A 9,426-nucleotide genomic window follows, 5' to 3' on the forward strand; every position below is an offset into this window, starting at 1 on the left:
TTATGTGTCCGTCGCCTTCTAAAGTGATGTACTGCGATGCGACCACGTGTTCCCCTTAAGATGCTATTTAATGTTAAGATTTATAATACACAAGCGATCAGAACAAGTGAACTTCCGGTGGCAAAAACGAACTTTGATCATAAAATGCTTGATTTTTCGTTTTGGTTTTATTGTAAATTAATTTAATGCATTAGATCACATTCTGACAAAAACAAACCCAAAACTGGTGTTTTATGTTCACGAGTATAGTGGAATATGTAATAAATGAACTGTTTATTTGTTTTTCCGTTTTGAAGACAGAAACGAATAAACGAATTATCCGAAGGTACACGGACCCTGGTACTGTCTACAAGTCACTGATAATATCCTGTCAGACTAAGTTAACGTTATGGCATAACTGTGTACAACTTCTAATAAATAACGTTAACTGATAACTTGATCTGAGGTAAAAACTGCCTCAGAAAATACACTGTCCCTTTAGACGATTCTGCAAAACTGTAATTACACTTTTACCCTTTAGTCGTATATAAACTTTTTCCAAGCATGCTACAGTTTAATAATGGATACAAGCTGTTCTAAATTAAAATGTCTTCTTACCTTGAAACAATTGTCCGCCTTCACTTCCGCTGAATTTTAAACTGACTGAACCCAGTCCAGTTTCGCATTTGCCGCACTTTTCCACGGACTGGCTGTGACGTATATCCAACTCTTCCAATGACTGCCAAGGGGAGTTTCAAGCAATCAACGTTTGAAAAAGAGATCTTATTGGACGGTGTTAATATATCAAATACAGTAAATGTAATATTTTTAAACTCATCAAAATATTTGTGAAATAATAATTTATACAATGCTGCAATAAAAATATGAGTTTCAAAATCGTATTGTATGGACTTAGAACCGATATCTTATTCATTTTTTTGTATTTATAGTGTCTTTAAAATGGTGCACAGAGAGAAGCAGTTTTATTTATTATGCAAAAAAAAATTGAAATCGCAAAACAACATAATTTTCATTTTAGATTTTTATTTTAGATCGTAAAATCAAAGAGTGTACAACCCAAGAGGCGAAACTCTGAAGCTTTTCTATAAACTGTCACTAGGTGGCACTTCGGTAGTGCGGCAGCCATTTTGGAGTAAAAATGCCTACGAAAGAGGTAGGAGAACGCGGTGTTTGGCCATCAACTGCAATGAATGTGACAGTACAAATCTTGACTTTCATCGTTTTCTGCTAACTTTAACTGTTTTTAGTGTAATAGTAAACTTTTTTTACTTATTGCAGGTCTCAGCCAAACTATATATTGATTTATGACACTAGGTTACAAGCTTATTAAATCCATTAAATTATTTCATTGAAAATCTCACAGACAAATCAAAATAGAAAATAGCAATATTTGTGTGTGTGTGTGTGTCTTTGTAAATATAGTTATGCTAATAAAAATAAACGTTTATTAAATTAATAGTATTATTATTATTAAGTAGTCGTATTGCCCAATTATAAATATTGTGACACATATATATGCACTATTTCTGTAATAAAAGGTGACAGCACATAATTAATTTATAAAGCATCTCATAGCATAGGCTAAAAGGAATACAACTACGGCCAAAATCTCGCCGGATGTGCGCTGTTTTTACTAAATCTCGCGAGATTTGGTCATGACCTGAGAGATCTAGTTGCCTCCAGCCAGGTAAGTGCATTACAACGGTTTTCTCCGGTATTTTCTGAGGTATTTTTCGTCAAGAATTCGTAAAAAAATTAAATACGACGGTGAATTTAATTCACATGATTATTTTAGACAAAATGCGATGGGTAATTTCGATATCTGTTTTTTTTTCCCGGTAGTTTAAACGATGAACTATATAGTGCCACACGAAATACTGGAACCTTTGCAGGCGTGGTTTAAATGTGAGCTGTGTTTTTATCACAATTAGAGATGTACCACGAGTAAGAGTATATATTTACTTGTTTCAACGTTTATTATTAAGTTTAACGTTTGTTAGCATGAAGTTTACCAGCGTACCAGCGCGCTCTCTCTCTCTCTCTCTCTCTCTCTCTCTCTCTCTCTCTCTCTCTCTCGCGCGCGCGCGCATTAAAGGCAAATGAGTTCAGTATGAAAGCGCAGATATCTTAACCTATACTACTGCAAAGGGCTTTATTAGCCATGCTCTTATAAAACAGTACTAACGCATTTGAGAAGAAACACGACAAAGATTTGCATGTGTATGTCTAGAGAAGAGATACAGAGCTACTCCAAACTATAACTGTCACATTAATAATCTGATTTCTATTAAATAGTATTAAGTCTGACTGCATGTTTATAGATATATTCATAGATGTAGAATAATGAGAGACAAGAGTAAGGCACCATCTTTGTAAAACTGCTTTTAAAAAAAACATAAGTTAAGTACTAACTCTGGGAGTTTAAATATTTCTAATAGCTAATAAATGAATGGCAAAAACCCAACTGTTACAACACTGCTTATTCAATGTACAATAAACAAATAATAATAAAAATAATAATAATAATGTTACTAAATTCTGAACAAAAATGTAATTCAAAATAGTCTTGTATCGTGATGCGCATCGTATCGGGATACGTATCGTATCGGGGAATTGTTGGCGATACACAGCCCTACTCCCTGCATCTGCTGAGGGTTCGAACATGCACGAGTGACGAGAAGAATCAGCTGTGTCTGTTTGTGAGACACAAAGTTTAGCTTGAGCGTGTTGGGGAACTCTGGGTCTTATAAACAAAATGTACTTGTGTTTACTTTGTACTTCTGATACTGGATACCAATGCATGCTGCTATAGCAATTCTAAAAATGTGCTAAGTTGTGTTTCCTCGCCTTTCCTTGTCACTAACTAACTTTGCTTTCACATAATTTGTGCTGTCTAGACACGTTTGTGGCAAGTTATTTTTTTAGTTGCATTTAATTTTTAGTTAGTAATATCTATTTTCTTTCTGCTGTTCTACAGACAGGTCATTGCTTCAGCTGTGTGAGTATTATTTTTAAATGATAAATTGTCTGTATACAGACTTGTAGACAGAGCTGTAATATTTAATGTAGATATTTAGTGATTATTTATTTCTTCTCATTTTATGTTCCCTAAACATCAGCTAACATCCAGTTTGTGGTGCTGCACAACAAAACCCACTTTTTGGTGGAAAATTTAAGCGAACCCAAAGGCTCTTTTAAGAGCCATCCACATTGCACAGGTAAGTCAATTTTATGTCATTTTGAATCAAGTAATTCCTTAGTAGTTTTTGTAGCACCTGTTCATTTACAATTAATTTAGTAAACAACTGACTGCTTTATAATTATATTCCAATAACAGGGACATTTTGCCTAAGTAGGGGTGAGCGATATGAATAAAATCTTCTATCACGATAGGATTAATTTTATATCATGATAACGATATGTATCATGGTAGAGTTTTTTTATATTTTAATAAGGTTTTTCTGTTATTAAAATCTTTAATACCATAGAAATGTTCATAATTCTCACAAAAACTTTATACAAGCATAAAAAGAAGATAAAACAAACAAAACTCAAGCTCTAAACAGTCAATGATAAAGGAATGGTAATAATTAATTATGTATGTATGTATATATATTTAATTTAAGGTAGAAAAGTGATTTGGTTAAGAGCAGTAAAAGCTTTCAAACAAAAAAAAAACGTTTCATCCTACCTTTAGTGGTTCTTTTGCAATCAGCTTTTGAATATGGGTAGGTTTTTGCAAAAATACCATATTTTGAGCAAAAAGCAGAGATAATTCAATTTTTGTGACGGACTTTTCATAGAGATCCCATTCAGAGCGATCTTTAAAACAGACACGGACATGCAGCAGCTTGCCATAGGGCAATACTTCCGGTTTTTAAAAGTTCGGAAGTGCGCCACCTGGTGGATAATAGCGGTATTGCGGAAAGACGGAAAATCTCGTCATTGGCGGGGAAGCGTTTTCTCTTAATTGACGAGATATCTCGTCAATGGCGGGGAAAGAGTTAATGACCAGCGGTTGCGCGACTTGCATGCTCTTTACAGACAGAAAAAGCAGCGGTTTCGTGACTTGCGCCCTCCTCACACAGAAAGAGTGCACGCATATAGATCTGTTGTTTGTGTTTCAATGGCTTTAAATAACTTGTTTTAAAACTGCTGTGCTTAAATATGTGTAAAAACGTTAGAGCGTTACAGGAGCGTGACGTGGGCGTGTAACCACGATAGAGACTATAGTCCAAAATCTTTACCGGTTGACAAATTTCTACCGGTTTATCTCCCACCCCTAATCCTAAGGATCGTATCGTTCATTGTAATGCATATTAGTGCTGTGTTCAAAATATAGATACATTGTCATGAACTCATGGAGATGCGCATTGATACAGCACCTTCCATATCGATTCTGACGCACTTTTGAAGGTAGTGTTACAGATCATATATTTGAAGAGTTTGGTTCCAAAACGCGATAAACACCATTTTTGAAAAAAATGAGTTACTGCCAAAATCAGTATTATATCAGGTCAGAAGTTAAAAGTAAATTCTTAATTTTACGCAAAATCCAATATCCGCCGTGTTATTCTGTCATCTTTTTTCCCTTTTTTTCCAAAAATGCGATAAACGCCACTCCTTCTTTTTTACAGAACGCAATAAATCCATTCCTGAAATTACAGCCCACCAGTCACGCAATGTAAACAAACAATGGCGGCGCACTGAGAACACGGAGTCCTAGTTTTCCTCTTCTACTTTGTACTTTGTGATCAACAAACAAAACAAAATTATACTTTAATTGCATTGATAAACCTGTGATGGTTTTCTGTGACGGGAAAGAAATGTAAGCCATCAACATCTAATAATTTCCGCGAGAGGCACTCTGGAGCCGTTTGCTTGTTCTCCCGACAGCATCAAGTTTCTCATGCTAACACATTGACCCCAGAGGATCTTATGAAAAACTTTACATTATTTTACTCAAAGTCAACAAAAATCGAGCAGGACCAAAACATTTTACAGCTAATCGCTGTGAAAAATTTAAAGAGACGACGTCAAGTATAACCGCAGCAATGACAGTGTTCTTAAAATAACAAAGTAAGTGTTTTGGTTAATGCCATTATTGTTTATTTTTTAATCATTGTATACCACTAGTCAACTAAATAAATATAAAATGGTAAAGATGAATGCACATTTATACATTGATTTAATAGATTTATAGCATTTTGAAATAAAAAAACATGGATTTATTGCATTTTGTGGAAAAAATTATTTGTTTTTATAATAAATCTTTGAAAATCAAGTTATGGATTTGAATTTTTTATGTTTTTATAACCTAAAGATGATATGTGAACGTTTGTAACAGAAAATAGTGGTTTTCATCTTGTCACTTTCTTGGTATAGAAAACACGTTTTTACCGAAATTTGTCAAAATGGATTTATTGCGTTTTGGAACCAAACTCTTCATTTGATCTGAGGTCATACGGAAGGGACGCACGCATGTGACCCACGGAGAACGTTAAGTGGGGAGCAGAGAACCATGAGCGGGGGTTATCTTTCCAGCTATTGTTTCTGTCTTGCACACACACTTGTCTGCACTGCACATCCTTTACTAAGCGTGTACTGTCTTTCTTTATATGTAGATATCTTAACTTTAACATCATGACTTGCCTATTCAGCAGTTTAAGTAGCATTGCACAAAAAGACTGCACATCGTGTCTTAAGCAATTCACAATAAACCTGTTGTGTGCTTTTAAAATCAATGATGCGTGCGCTGCTGGTCTTTAATTCACTTTCATATAATACAGTAGCGCATTTAGGAAAAAAGACGACAAAGAGCTGCAGGTGTAAAATGTGTGTTTAGGGGAAGAGAGTTCAGAAATTGTTGTCGATACAAAGCCCTAATGCATATGACTAGCTTAGGAATGCAGTGTATGACTTAAGGCAGGGGTGCCAAACCCTGTTCCTGGCGATCCACTATCCTGCAGAGTTCAGGTCCAACTCTAATCAAACACACCTGCCTTTAATTTCCATGGCTGAATCCCAAACCGCCTACTTCCATACTATATAGTATGTAAAAAGCGCTACTTTGCGTACTATATAGTATGGAAGTAGGCGGTTTGGGATTCAGTCCAAGTGATCCTGAAGACCTTGATTACCTGCTTCAGGTGTATTTGATTTGGGTTGGAGCTGAACTTTGCAGGACAGTCGATCATCAGGAGCAGGGTTGAGCACCCCTGACTTAAGGGATAGCAGAAACACAATAGGTTGATGATGCTGTATTTTTTGTATAACTTTAATCACACCTTGTCTGAACTTTAAACCAAAATTTGTCTTTTTGTTCTTCTTTTAGGACATTTTCTATTGGACGTCTTTTTCATTATTGTAAGTAACACTGTCATATATTACAGATTTACAGTATCTTAAAAAAGTAAGTACACCCTCACATTTTAGCAACAATTTTAGTATATCTTCTTAAGGAACAGTACTATAGAAATTTGGATATATTTTTGAGCAGTCAATGTGCAACTTGTATAGTAGTGTAGATTTACTGTACAGCCATTATTTTCAATATAGCTGGCAACAAAAGTGAGTAACACCCTTAGTGATTATAAATGTATATTGTTTAACAATACAAAGCCATATGTCCTATTCATTATGTTCATGTTTTTATTTGCGAGACAGGACCATACAAATTTGTGTATCTTGTATTAGAGCAGTCTAAAAAACAACACATAAGTGTTGCTAACATTGCTTTACAGGTTACAGAAATGGGAGGTCAGATTGTCAGTGCTCAAACTATATGTCACACACTACAGTACGTCAGTTTGCATGGCTGTCATCCAAGAAGGAAGCCTCTTCTGAAGCTGGCTCACAAGAAACCCCACAAAAAGTTTGCTAAAGATAACCTGTCCAAGAGCATGAATTACGAGAAGCATGTCCTGTGGTCTTAAACAAACTTAAATATGAATTTGTTTGGCTCAGGTGGTGTCTAGTGTGGTGTTGGACCATGCAAACCGAATTGTTGCAATGTGTGGCATTTGGTCTGAGCACTGACAATCTGACCTGAACTTGTAATGCAATGTTGGCAGCACTTATGGGTTGTTGTTTTTTTAAGCCAGCTTCTGCACCTGACGTACAGCATAAGGACTCAACATCTATTATCACATAAGGTGTACTTATTTTTGTTGTCAACTATTTTGATAATAATGTTTGTATATTAGGTTATTTTCAGAGGATAGTAAACCTATTCTGCTATACAAGTAGCACATTGACTCTAAAATATATCCAAAATGTATTTTTGTAGTATTGTCTAGGGATGGGAATCGTTTGGACAATTATGAATTGATTCAGAATCAATTCTTAGGGTCCTGGTTCGATTCAGAAACAATTCTTGACATACTAATTTGCCTATTTGTGATGACATTACATCACATTTGCTCTTAAAGCCAGACTAGTTTTGCGCTTTTGCTACTAGTCTCTTATTATTTTGTAAACTAACATTTAAGAATCGATTCAGAATCAGCCATGTCCGCATCGCGTTGCATTGAGGAATCAATTTTTTTGTCCCACCCCTAGTATTTTCCCTTGAGAAGATATACTAAAACAGTTGCAGACATGTGAGGGGTGTATTCAATTTTGTGAGATACTGTAACTAGGGCTGTCACGAAAAAAGTTTATATTTACATTACAATATACAAGTAGTGATTTTTATTATTCGTAACACATTTAGTAAAATAGAAAAACAGATAAATATAGTAATGCATGTAATGTCCTGTTCATTAATCATTAATGTTCTCATTTACAGTTACTGTGTATTTTGTAATAATAATAATAATGTTTTGTAATATTATGTATGCGGGTTTATCTTTACAGTGTAAGTAACTTGTTTTTTTTCTCTGTTTGTTGTATGTTCTGTCTTGTCCTTTCAATACCTTTAAATTTCAAACCTTTACTGCTTAAATCTTCACTGCTGTTCCATGCTGTACTTTCACTTCATCAAATAATAAAATAACTGGCCATGCACCCCAAAATGCTGCTGCTCTGCTTGCTTGCCTGCACCCCCAAATGCACCCTAACTGCAATCTGCCAATGCAAACCTGACAAATGCATCTTGCTGCTTGCCTACGCATCTTTAAAAAAGGCCAGAAACGCATACAACGCTGAAAACGCATAAAAACGCTTTTGATTCTAAAAAAAAAAACGCTTCTTGTGATTCTGAAAAAAAAGCTTTTTGTGATTCTGAAAAAAACCTTCCTGTGAGCTTGAAAATCTTCTTCCTGTGAGCCTTATATTGCACCAAACAAAAAAAACCCCAAGTGAATAACCACACAAACCAATTGAACATCAGCACAAGTTCGTGAACTACAACTACTGCAAGAGAAAAGGAAACTTCTCCTCTTCCAGTACACCTTGCTGTTGTCTTCAAGAAGGACCACTGATTCAAGCTCAGCTTTTGAAGCCTACTGTTTAACATTACATTAGTTCAGTTTTTGTGGTGTTGTTTATCATACAGGTTTATTTTATTTAAATAGGTTTTGTAAGGTATATACCATTAAATATTCTTTATGTAGTCTTGTTAATCCCATTTTGATACAAAAACATTTACTGTACAGTTGACGTTAAAGTACATTTGGGTGACATTTTATTTATTATAAACATTACATCTGTGTTACTATTACATTAGTCTGAGTTATTAAATCTGTGCCAGTATTACATTAGTCTGAGTTTTACCATCTGTTTTACATTAGTCTTGAGTTATTAAATCTGTGTGAAGTATAACATTATTTTGAGTTATTGCACCTGTGTTAAGTATTACATTAGTCTTGAGTTATTTAATCTGTGCTATTGTTACATTAGTCTGAGTTATAACATCTGTGTTACATTAGTTTTAGTTGTTACACCCGTTTTAAGTATTACATTAGCCTTAAGTAATTAAATCTGTGTTAAGTATAACATTAGTCTTGAGTTATTTAATCTGTGCTAGTATTACATTAGTCTGAATTATAACATCTGTTTTACATTAGTCTGGGTTAAGTATTGCATTAGTGTCAGTTATTAAATCTGTGTATTACATTAATCTGAGTTATAGCATTCGTGTTTACAGTTACATAAGTAATCTTTTCACATACTTGTGTGTCATATATTTACCTTCCTTGAGTAATTGATTGCATAATAGACATTACCTGTGGCTGGAAGTTCATAATCAGTCATATATTTTAAAATTGATCTGTGGTTAAGCATTACATCTGCTCAACCGAACTTGCCTTTATCTCATAAGCTTACTGTGTAGTTGATTATATAGGCATTTTATACAAGTAAAACGATACTTTTGAAATACTAAAAGTTGTTCCTGGTTTAATTATTTGCATAAATAAAAAAATACATTACTTGTATATAAACAAATTTAGTTTAAAACATTGTTAACATGCCAAGGAAAGGAAA

The 9,426-nt window shown here is 34.4% G+C and overlaps 1 long non-coding RNA gene across 1 annotated transcript; it reads left to right on the plus strand.

Annotated features, from left to right (window-relative positions):
* The first annotated feature begins 3,119 nt into the window (after positions 1 to 3,119).
* LOC135735551 (uncharacterized) lies at positions 3,120 to 8,871 on the plus strand. The gene is made up of 3 exons (XR_010527640.2): positions 3,120 to 3,218; positions 6,335 to 6,366; positions 8,126 to 8,871. It is a non-coding gene; the product is annotated as an uncharacterized lncRNA (long non-coding RNA).
* The last annotated feature ends 555 nt before the right edge of the window (positions 8,872 to 9,426 follow it).

This window comes from Paramisgurnus dabryanus, chromosome 4 (genome assembly GCF_030506205.2).
Source record: "Paramisgurnus dabryanus chromosome 4, PD_genome_1.1, whole genome shotgun sequence".
NCBI classification, from domain to species: domain Eukaryota; kingdom Metazoa; phylum Chordata; class Actinopteri; order Cypriniformes; family Cobitidae; genus Paramisgurnus; species Paramisgurnus dabryanus.